This window comes from Pleurodeles waltl, chromosome 12, assembly GCF_031143425.1.
Source record: "Pleurodeles waltl isolate 20211129_DDA chromosome 12, aPleWal1.hap1.20221129, whole genome shotgun sequence".
NCBI classification, from domain to species: Eukaryota; Metazoa; Chordata; class Amphibia; order Caudata; family Salamandridae; genus Pleurodeles; species Pleurodeles waltl.
In genome coordinates this window covers 495,064,499-495,076,267 of record NC_090451.1, presented here as the reverse complement: position 1 = coordinate 495,076,267, position 11,769 = coordinate 495,064,499, and positions in this window count along the sequence as shown.

The window sequence follows — 11,769 nt, the reverse complement described above, 5'->3', positions numbered from 1 at the left end:
GTGTGTGCATGTAAGTGTTTATGCAAGTATGAGTGTTGTGTTGAATGTGTGTTTGTGTGTGAGTATGCGTGGTTGAATGGGTGTGAGTATGCATGTTTGGATGGGTGTGAGTGTGCGTGTTTGGATGGGTGTGAGAATGCATGAATGGATGGGTGTATGCATGGATGACTGCGTGTATGAGCGCAGAGGTGAATGCGAGTATGGATGCGTGTGAGTGAATGTGTGTATGTAAGTGTAGGTGAATGAGTGTTTGTGTAGTGCATGTGGGTGTCTGTGTGCATGTCTGCAGGGAGGGGGTGCTGTGTCTGGAGGGCACTGGGGGGAGGAGGGTTCTGGTTTGGAGGCCGAGGGTGTGGGGGTATTGTGCTTGCTGGGGGGTGGTCATCTACCGGTAACAGGGAAGAAATTCCCTGTCACCGGTAGCCTTTTCGCCAGGGTTTTCTTGGCTGTGCTACCACTGCGGAAACCCTGATGGAAAGGTGGCTCTTAATACTGCTGGCGGTCTTCTGTGGACCGCTGGGTCGGAGATGCACATCTCCGGCCCAGCTTCTCCGACCGCCATGGCGGTATGATCGGAGATGTGGTGGGTTGGCAGCCTGTTCGCAATGAAGCCGCCGCCATTGCCCTGGCTGTCAGGAGACCGCCAGGGTCATAATGACCCCCTATGTTTTTAACACAATGTCATTCTGTTGTGTACAGCATGAGCTGAATTCTCAAGCTTCATTTTCATGCTGTATAAGATTCATGAAAGTTTTCCCAATTTCTCACTTATTGGGGCTGAAATAAGGTTTTCAAGGGAACTTGACCTGTTTTTTTTGCAATTTGTTCTAGCTTATTAGGTGTCTCAGTAGCATCAGGAATGGAAACTACATTATATGAATCTGTGGGACAGTGCTTTTAAATATGATTTTAAACTGTATCATTCTTTCTTTAGCATGATTGGGTTGCATTTATAGACGTTTGCACATTTACTGTAATTGTATAGACCTTATTGTATTTCCCCTCTTTAAAATGAGCCTTACCCTAAGAGTGATGGACTCAGTCTCCCCTAATCTTTAAAAAGTGACACTCTGTTGGTCTGAGCTCTGATTTTTAACTTGTTTATTGAGCTGGCTTATATGCTGTTCTGCTATTTCATATATTGAATTGTATTCTGAGCTTCATTCTTGTTTATGAACTGACTCACTCTTTGCCATTTATTCTGCTTTCTGTAATGCCTTAATGCTTCAATAAACCTTTGTGATTTTCACATGTGCGGCGCTTGGATCGCTCTTGGTGCCGCTACCGGCCGGCTTCACGCTGGTAAGTGGTGACTTTAATACAGTGCCAGACCCAAGCTGGGACATTTCTACGGAACCCAGCTCTGCCCGTTGCACCTGATCTGCGAGCCTTAGGAGCTGGAAATATTTGTGGGGGCTTTGTGGTCCTGGGGAGTGCAAAGCCAGTCTCTCAAGTGTAATGGAGGGTGTGGCACCCACGCAAACTTACCTACACCCATCAGTCTGCCGCCCACCACACCGAGGCCTGCATTGACCTTAGGTGGGCCCCAGCGATAGACGTACTGAATCTGAGGGCCACTCAAATCCTTCCTAGGGGTATATCCGACCACGCCCCCCTGTTTGCTGAGTGGGGTGATGTGTCTCGGTCACATCGGCCAATCTGGAGGCTCAATGCTTGGCACCTGCAGTCCCCGGAGTATGCTAGTTTCATAAAGGGGGAACTCAGGGCTTTCTTTCAGCAAAATGTGGGCTCGGTGTCCTCTGGGGTGATGGTGTGGGCGGCATGCAAGCCAACGATGAGGGGTATTATCAGAAGCTACATTCGCGAGCAGGAGCGACGTCAGTGGACGCGCTGTGAACAACTTGAGGCTCAGCTAGTGGAGCTGGAGGGGCATGCTGGACACCCAGATGCACTAACGATGCAACAACAGCTGGTCCTGGCACGGTCAGAACTACATCAAATATCTCTTGAGGAGGCCAAGCAGTGCTGGCAGGCCTTGACAAGGAGGGTGTACAAGCTGGGCAATAAGGCAGGTAAACTGCTTTACTGGTTAGCGACACATGGGGCAGTAGCCAAAGTGGTGCCTGCCATAAGAGACAGAAAAGGGAACACCCACGTGGAGTTGGTCACGATTGCTCGAACCTTTGTAGATTAGTACCAGGAATTGTATACCAAAGATCCTCTCCCACGCTTGGTGGAGATGGATTCTACGGTCTGGGACCCACCGGTACCAGCTGTCCCCTATTCACTTGCTCAAGACTTGGACCGCCAACTAACAGCGGGGAGGTGGATGCCACCATCTTCGCGCTCAATGGGGTTAGAACCGCCTGGCCTGGTGGCTACCCAATTGAATATTACAAAAAGTTCTGCTCATTGTTTGTACCTCATCTCCTGAATCTTTACGATGTGGCCCTAGCAGCGGGGCCTTTCTTCCTGAACTTGATTGCTCCACGATTGTGGTCCTTCCCAAGGAGGGGTAGGCTCCAGACCAGTGTGCGTCATATCGGCCAATCTCCTTTCTCAACGCTGATATAAAGATATATTCTAAGGTGTTGGCTCTGCGTCGCACTCATACGCTAGCCCACCTTATTCATCTGGATCAATGCGGCTTCATGCCTGTCAGGAGAATGCGTCACTGTATCTGGAGAGTCCGGGTGGCATTATCATATGGCACTTGCGCTGGTAGCACCCTGGCCCTTCTCCTCATAGATTTCTGTAAGGCATTCAATACAATCTTGTGGGAATACATGGAGGAAATCCTGGCATGCATGGGGTTGGGACCCCTGCTTCTCCAGATGATCCGACTCCTGTATCAATACTTCATGGCCCAGGTTCGGGTGAATGGGGTGCTTTTCCAGACATTTCCAATTCGGTATGGAATGCGGCAGTGTTGCCTTGTGTCCCCTCTGCTCTTTATATTGGCGATTGAGTCTCTGGTGTGTTTGCTGCAGAGTGATCCCCTGATGTGGGGCTGGAGATGGGGAAAGGGTATTGAGGAGAGAGTGGTGCTATATGCAGACGATGTGCCGGTGTTTCTCATGTGATCCACCCGCATCGGGACCCAGATGTGTGGAATTGCTGGAACGATTTGGGGAGGTGTCTGTACTCTGTGTCAATGCCTGAAAGTCTGCTTTGGTGGAGGTTAGAGAAGATGCGGAGGGTCGATTGTGGTGTCCCCAGGTCCAGGTGCAGAGAAACATATTTAAATACCTGGGAGCCCACCTTTCCCCTTTGCCTGACTTAGCGTGGGTGCTAAACTTCGAGAACTTGTTGGCGCATCTGGACAGGGACCTGCAGCATTGGAAAGATCTCCCTCTCAAACCCATGGGGCGTACTGCCCTCCTTAAAATTATGTGGCTACCTCGATACCTGTACACCTTTGCAAATTACCCTAACCAAATACCAAAGGTGTGGCTCTGTGCTATCACATCTAAATTTACTAATTTTATTTGGATTGGAGGGCAGCACAAGGTGGCTTTTCATATCGTGCGGAAGTCCCCATATGAGGGGGCATGGGTGTCCCGGATTTATATATTTACTACCTAGCCACCCAGGTGGTGCCCATAAATGATTGGTTTCCCGGGGGTTTGAGACGGCCTGTGCATCCACTTGAGATCCGAGAGGCAGGCTTTGGAGGCTTATTGGATATGCTTTATGGCAGCAGGGTTCCTGTCAAGACTGCGTGTTGCACCTGGGTGGCAGTGAATTGTTGAAGGGTGGCTCTGAAACTTATAAAATGGGACCAACTTCTTACTCGAATGACCCCACTGTGGTGCGGCGACTGGCTGCACCAACTCACCGCACTAAAGGACTTTCTACAGTGGAACTTAGTAGGGTTTACTTACTTATGGGATGTATATATAGGAGATAATCTTATGTCATTCCAGGACATGAGAATAAATTATGGGCTGCACCAGATGCAGTTCTTATGATACCTGCAGTTGTGCCACGCCTTGGGGGCCTATGCTGCAACGCACACCCAGCTCTCTGACTACAACCCGCTCAAGGCCAAATTGTTAACTGGGAGTCTAAGGAAGAAAGCAGTGTCCCAAATGTATATGTCACTGCTCATGAATGCCCCAGATGGATTACATCATCTGCCTGCTCCAATGATGGACGCACTGGGTAGGGGAACTGGACAAGGACGATTGGTGGGAGGCTTTTTTGGCCCCTGAGAGTTAGCTATATTGGCTGGGCTGCGAATTGTGCAGTTTAACTATTTCCACACTTCCTCTCTGTCCCCTGAAATAATGTCGAGGATGTCGGGCAGGGGTGGCTTGTGCTAAGTGTCGTCTCCCGGGGGGGCAGATTTTCTGCATATAACTTGGAATTGTCCCCGAATATGACCCTTTTGGGAGGGGATTGGTAAGAAATTGGCAGAAGTCCTTGGGCTGCTGGTGCTCTTGGAAGAATTAGGGGGCCACGGGCTGACCGGACATTTATAAGGGTTGCGTGTCTGGTTGCCAAGAGAGATATTGCTTGTGGGTGGAAGCTTCTCAGGGCTCCTTCGCTGCCGGGTGGAGGACGGGGTGGATTGGTGTGTGTGTCAAGAAAAAACAATCTATGAGGCTCGAGGGTGTCTGGGAAAACATGACAAAATATGGGGGAAACGGTAGGCCTGTCATGGTGTTTTGTTGTAATGTACCACCAAGCGCTGGGAGTCCAGTCACGGACTGCATCCTATGCCTTGGACTCACATTATTGTTGTGTCGGAGCTTACTGTATGTGCACAATTTTCATCTTTTTGAAAATAATAAAAATGTGGTTCTCAAAAAAAAAAAACCTTCATGATTTTCATTATTGTACTTGTCGGTCTTTATTGTGAAGCATAATGTGCTTTGCATTCAATTATAAAATATCATATGATATCTGATTTACATGTTGACCAAGTCCAATTGTGGAGCAACAGAGCCATAGGAGATTAACACAGCTCTTGGGTCCTCAGCAGAGCTTAGATTGAAGCCTGGGAAAGGCACTAAATATGTCATCTGGTAGCAAAGGATTACAGACTGGACTTGGAGGTTTACATCTGGTTCTGGATAGTTTAATTGAATTAGAAAGGACTTTTATGGTTCAACAAATTGGATCCCGAAACTAAATTGTCCTTAATTTTTCCTAAAATCCCAGGTTCTAAATATCCAGTTTGTATTAATGGCAGTATTCTGGTGTTCCTGAAGCTGATCTAAGTAGAGTGATGCATTGTTGTAGGTCATGCCATTGAAAGCCCTGTACTTCATGTTTAAGGAGTGCATTGTGAAATCTGTAGTTTAGGTGCCATTTGAGATGTATACAGGCTGTGAGCGCTTTAGATATGCAGGTTGATTTGCAAGATAGTAGGGACTTCAGTTATTTGTGATTTTGAAGTGTTAGTCTGATTTTATGAGGTTTTGAATTGTGGTTTTGTGATGTCCAAATCCTGTTCGAAAGGGCTATGTGTGTGTAATGACATTTTAGTTGCTCATTCTTCTTTATTGAATGTGCTTGTTGTGATTAATGTGTTAATTGCTTAGAATTGCAGATTTGATGATATCCATCTTATTTTTGATTTGCGGTTATGTTGTGTCCAAACTGTGTTAAAGAGAGCCTAGCATCCAATGACATCTGAGCCCTATTCAACTGAGGAGAGTCTGCGGCTCTGATCCTCCTAGTCCTCTGGGCAGCCTTTGATATGGTCTCCCACCACTCACTCATCACAGGGCTGCACAACATAGACATCCAAAGAGCCGCCCTGAGATGAACCTCTTTCCTCACCGGAAGAATACAAAACGTCCGCCTTCCCCCATTCACCTCCAAACCCAAGGAAATCACCTGTGGAGTACCCCAAGGATCCTCGCTCAGCCCCACCTTCTTCAACACTTATATGTCATCATCGTCAAAACCCACAGACTCCCCATCATATCCTATGCCTACAGCACGTAACTCACCTTCTCCCTCTCCAAAGATCAGCTTCCACAACCTTATGACAGATGTCACCAATGGGATGAAGACCCTCTGCCTGAAACTCAACATGGACAAGACAAAGAGACTGATTTTCGGAAACAAAAGCTCTCCATGGGATGCATGCTGGTGACCCTCAGAACTCGGACCTACTCCTATCCCCACTGACCATGCTAGGAACCTAGGCATTATTCTGAACAACAAGCTAACCATGGCATCTCAGGTCAACTCTGTCCCCTCCTCCTGCTTCTTCATTCTCCACACGTTTCATAAGATATTCAAATAGCTACCCCAAAACTCCAGATGCACCATCACCCAGGCCCTCATCTCCAGCCAGCTGGACTACAGCAACACACTCTACACATAGATTGCAGGTCACCTCCTCCTCCGACTGCAGGCCATGCTGATGATGCAACCAGAATTTTCTTGGATCTCCCTAGATTAACCCACAGCACCAGGTACCTCAAGGAACTCCACTGGCTCCCTGTACAAAAAAGATGGCAATTCAAACTCCTGAACTGTGCATACAAGGCCCTACACAACTATGGACCAGCCTACTTGAATCACCGCCTGTACTTCCATCAGCCCACCAGACACCGACACTCCATATCCCTTTCTCTAATGCTCACCCTCTGCATCCGAAGTAGCAGATGCAGAAGTTGCTCCTTCTCCTACCTTGCAGTGAAGAAGTGAGATGAGCTGCCATTTCTTCTATGGACCTCCCCATCTCTTCCATAGTTCCGAAAGTCCCTTAAGACCTGGCTATTCAGCTAATGAACTGGACCCTGCCAGAGCCTGGATACCCTCATGGGTGACAAGAAGTGCTCTACAAATCTACTGATTGATTGAATTTGGAATGTTCATTGATGTTTCTTGGCTGCATTTATTGATATTTATGTGCTAATTGTTAAGGTTTAAGGTTTGGTTATCCAATTTGATCGACAATTCAAGATCTCAAGATATAAATTTGTCATTGGTAATTGTCTGTTAAAGGTTAAGTGTGTTTTGTGAGGTGCCATATTCACACCATGATAGAAATGTACTAAAGATTTAGTGGTGAGGGCATATTAATTCAGACTGGTGACCACTTTATTCTTGGTGCACAAGAATAAATGCGCTGATTAAGAGTAGGTTACCACTGGATGAGAACCTGATTTTTCCTGTTTGTGCAATTTCTATAGATGAGATTGATTTTCCTCTACTTATCTTAGGTAAATAGACAAGGATTGTTGACTATTTAACTGTTTTAAACGTTTTGAACTCATATATCACTTTGCTGTGAGCTGTGCAGTGGCAGGTTGCTTGTCATTAGGTAACATGCAGAAATGCACTTTGATTGGTTAAACTTTATACTGGATGTTATGCAATTAGTTGATCATATAGTGCTTCTTGCTGTGACTGGTTGGTTTCTTCATCGGGTATTACACTAGGCCTAGCTAGTTGTCATTGAGTGCTGCATTGAAATTGGTCTATTGTCATTGTTGATATCACGTGATTGAATAGAGCGAGAATCAGTGGAAAAAAACAGAATTTTGTTTAGTAAATCTCTTCGTCCTGCTTGAAAAGGAGAGAAAATACCACTCAAAGGAACCGCTACACATGATACGGCACTCAACAAGGGATTTTGCACTTGATTGTGCATTAAGGGAACAGAATTCTAATTACAAGAACATGCAATTTCTAGTGAATGGTCAGAATACCCGACTAGAAGGTGTGATAGTCTCACTGTGGCCAAACTATTGTTGAGAGATGATGGTATGCCAACATTGCTGGATTCACTATTTTCCACTGTGGTGCACTGATTCCTTGGCCTAACCCATATGAGAGGGGTGGGATATACATACTTTTCAGAGATAGTGGTTCAACACCAATTTCTGGCACATGGAGAGAGTCTGTGTCATCAATTCATTACATGATGGCACAAAGGCAGTTGTCCCATGAGTCACATAGGAACGTGAGGCAATCCTTTTACTCGCATTCATGTTGATTTAGTTGAAATGCCTATATGCCAGGGCCTGAGGTGTATGCTAGTTTTTGTCTGTCTTTTCTCCCACTGTGTTGAGACATACCCCACTATAAGAATAGATAGTCTCACTGTAGCCAAATTATTGTTGAGTGAATTGATCACTTGACTTTTCATGTCCTTCTTGAGAGTGTTCCTCTTGTTAGGTCCTTGTATATGTACTATGGAAGCAACATCCTGGGGATTATATCTAGATTTGTTGCAGATATTACACAATTTACCTAACCTACTAATGGTGTTAACAAAGCAACATGCCTGTTGATTAAATAAATGTGAGAAGGAGTTTGCAGAATAGCTCAATGAGCAGATGGTGAGATTCAATGAAAGGGTTGAAGGATAGAAAAAGATAGAGGGCCTCATTTTGAGTTTGGTGGTCCCACCACTGGACCACCAAGCTCATGGGGAGGATACCACTGCCATGGCAGTGACATGCTCACCATGTGTATTACAATATTCCTGATGGGCTGGCCAGCGGGAACATTGTAATACGTGTTCCTGCTGGTCAGTCCGGCGGGAACCGTGCTATAATATAGGACTCGACTTCCTTAAGGGAGCCGAGTCCTATATTGTAGCACAGAGGGGGCTGACCAGCACCCTCGAAATGCTCACTGTCTGCAAAGCAGTGCATAGTCAGTGCGCATTCTTATGGTGCTAGGCAGGGGGGCCCGGCACTGCCCATGCCATTGGCATGGGCCGCGCCGGGACCCTCCTGAGGTCCCCGGCACTGGCTCTCTGCCAGCCTTTTCATGGTGAGGTGCCTGCCATGAAAAGGCTGATGGAAAGTGGGGTTGTAATCAGTCAGGTAGTGCTGAGTTAAGCGCTGCTATGGCTAGTTACAAGCCCACCCGCTGTCAGCCCGCCAGGATCTATGATCCTGGCAGGGACGGTGGTTAGGCAGGTCTGCCCACCAAAGTTGTAATTTGGCAGTTGGACTGCCACAGCCGCGGCGGTCCAACCGCCACCACGAGGCTGGTGGTCCTAGAGACTGCCAGCCTCATAATGAGGCCAAGAGTTAGGAAAGGAAGAAAAGGTGGAGATTGGAGAAGAAAAAGTGCATACAAGGCTTAGGGACTGATTATTTATCTTGGCAGTATAAATACTCTGTTGTAAAGGCAACTGAGTATGTATACCACCAAGATAATTGTCGGCCTGCCCTATTTAGATGCGGGCTGATCATAGGTTTAATCATGCCAACCACTGTGATGGCTCTGTGGAGTAAGGGCTGTCAAAGGCAGACCTGTAATTAAGCCCACCTGATTTTGGGGGGCGAAATGAGAGAAAAGTTTTCATTCCCCATCACCGCCAGGAAAACACTGGCAGTAAGGGGCACTGTAACCAGAGAAATGTTCCCCTCACCAGGGGAGAGCACTCCCATGGTGATGGGAGCATTTTATTTTTTATTTTCAAAAAGAAAATCCCATTTTCTCTTGATGGAGCCCTGCACCAAACTGCATCAGGCATTGACATGAACTGCCGTGACAGGAGGTTCTACTAATGCTTTATAAATTACCTCCATTCTGCGATTAGTTATAAATTCGGCAGGCGGCATCTACATCAGGGCAACAGAGTAACTTACTTTGTCAAGCCTGCCGAAATGCACCCCTTAGTCTTGATAAGGCAAATACTGGAAAAATGTGTAGGTACAGGAAAAGAGACAAAATAAAACTTCAGGCATAGTGGGTTGGAGCGAATGTGAGGAAAGTTTTGTGGTTACTAATATGACAGCTGTTAGAGGAGGAAGGAGGAGCTTACTACAGACAGTAGGCCGGCAGGGCAAGGAACAGCACAACAAACCTCACAGGGCTAGAGGGACGGGGCAGACACATGGAGAATGAGGGCATGGGGTATGAGGACATGGACAGTGAGCTAACCACTGAGAGCAGTCCAGCATTGGCAAGGGCAGAATGTTGACAATGGACCTTTAGGTGGGAGGGAGGTTGGGTGGCTGAGCAGGGGTTGACTACAGAAGGCAGGCCAGTATGGGCAGGGGGAGCAAGCTGGAAACAGATGGTAAGAGTGAGTTGATGAGCAGAGGGAGAAGCTGACCATTAAATGTAGACCTGCAGGGGCAGCACAAAGAAGCACGGATGGAGAGCGGAATTGGGTAGGGCACTCACATTTAGGAGCAGAAAGCTGACCACAGGGCGGAGGCTGGCATGGTCGGCAAGCTTACTATAAACAGCAGGTGGGAGGGGGAAGGGGTACATAGATGAAGAACAGAGTACAGAGGGGAGGGAGTCGAAGGCAGAAAGCTAAACATGGAGGGGAGGCCGGGAGGGTAGCCAGAGGGAAAAATAAAACAGTAACAAGGACAGAAGTGCAGGGGTAAGGACACAGGCAGAGAACAGAAGTCAGGGAAGAGAGGTAAAGGGTAGTTGCAGCAAGCTGATCACAGAGGACTGCTTAATATTGGCATCTGCAGCACAACATACCATAGAGGGCAGACAAGAGGGTGTATGGGCACACACACAGTCTGTAGGGCATACATGAGGGTGTGATGGCAGCAAACTGACCACAGAGGGCAAACTGGCATGGGAATGGGCAGTAAGCTGACTATGTAGGGCAGATGTGAGGGGGCAGGGGCATGCTGATGGAGAACAGAGGGCAGGTAGGGCAGGTCCAGGGGCAGCAAGCTGACTATTCAGGGCAGGGCAATAGGGGCAGCAGAGGAAGCTGACCACAGAGGAAAGAGGGAGGCGACAGGGCCATGTAGAACTGGATGTGGGCAGGAGGGGGGCAGGGGAAACAGCCTGACAAGGGGGGGCAGGCTTCTCTGGTTTGGCCACTCATGATAGGTGGACCTGGACCAGCACCCTGCTGCACATGACAAAAGACTGTAACGTTGGGGTGTTGGCTGAATATGTTCAAAACTATAGAAATTTGTTGAAAAAAACAAAGGTCAGAAATTGTGTTCACTATACCTGGGTAGGGTAATATGATCTTTCATTAAAATTTAATTAGAAACAGAAATTCACTGAAAAAAAAGAAAGTGAAGTTATAGTTAAATGATGAAATGGTTTAAAAACTAACATTTACAAACCCATACAACACTTAAATTCACCAGTTATAGTGTAGTGAACTAACTATAACTTGTGCCCCCACCATACACTGTCATGACATGTTAAATGATGTCATTGATGTCATCACTGATTACATCATTCTGATCGTAACAATTTGCTTTACACTTTTCATAATGAAGGTTTTCAGCAAGGTACATATAGACCCAATTTTCTATAACCTCTGTACTGCTAATGGGCGTAACCTTTTGCAACTTGCAAAATATAGGAAATATCCGTAACATCAGCTATGTTTAGTAGATATCATGTTCCTTTTTGACTGGCATTCAGGTGCATAAGAAATGTAATGTTTCTTTATACATTAATGCAATAGGCAATTTATTTAAGAGTAAACTTCCATATGCAAATTACTCACAAGTGTAAGTTACGAGGGCAGTTGTGAATGGCCCTGGTAAGGTCACAGAAGATATTTATGAGATCAGAAATTTATCAGACCTTGAATACCTGTCAAAAGAGTGTTTGATGATTGTTTATCCTAATAAGGTATACCTTTTAAATACCTCATCAGGCAGAGTATTTTAAGTCAACTGTTTCGCCACTGATAAGGCATGCCCAACCGATTCCTATGTATAGCCCTCTGTAGTTTGTAAAAATACCTTATACATATACCTGAAGTGAGCAGAATGGTGTACAACCTTAGGACAACACTTATAATCATAATGTGACTTGAACCATTTGTGAGTCACCCACATATTGTACATTGTTCAATAATGTATACTGCCTCAGAGTTTT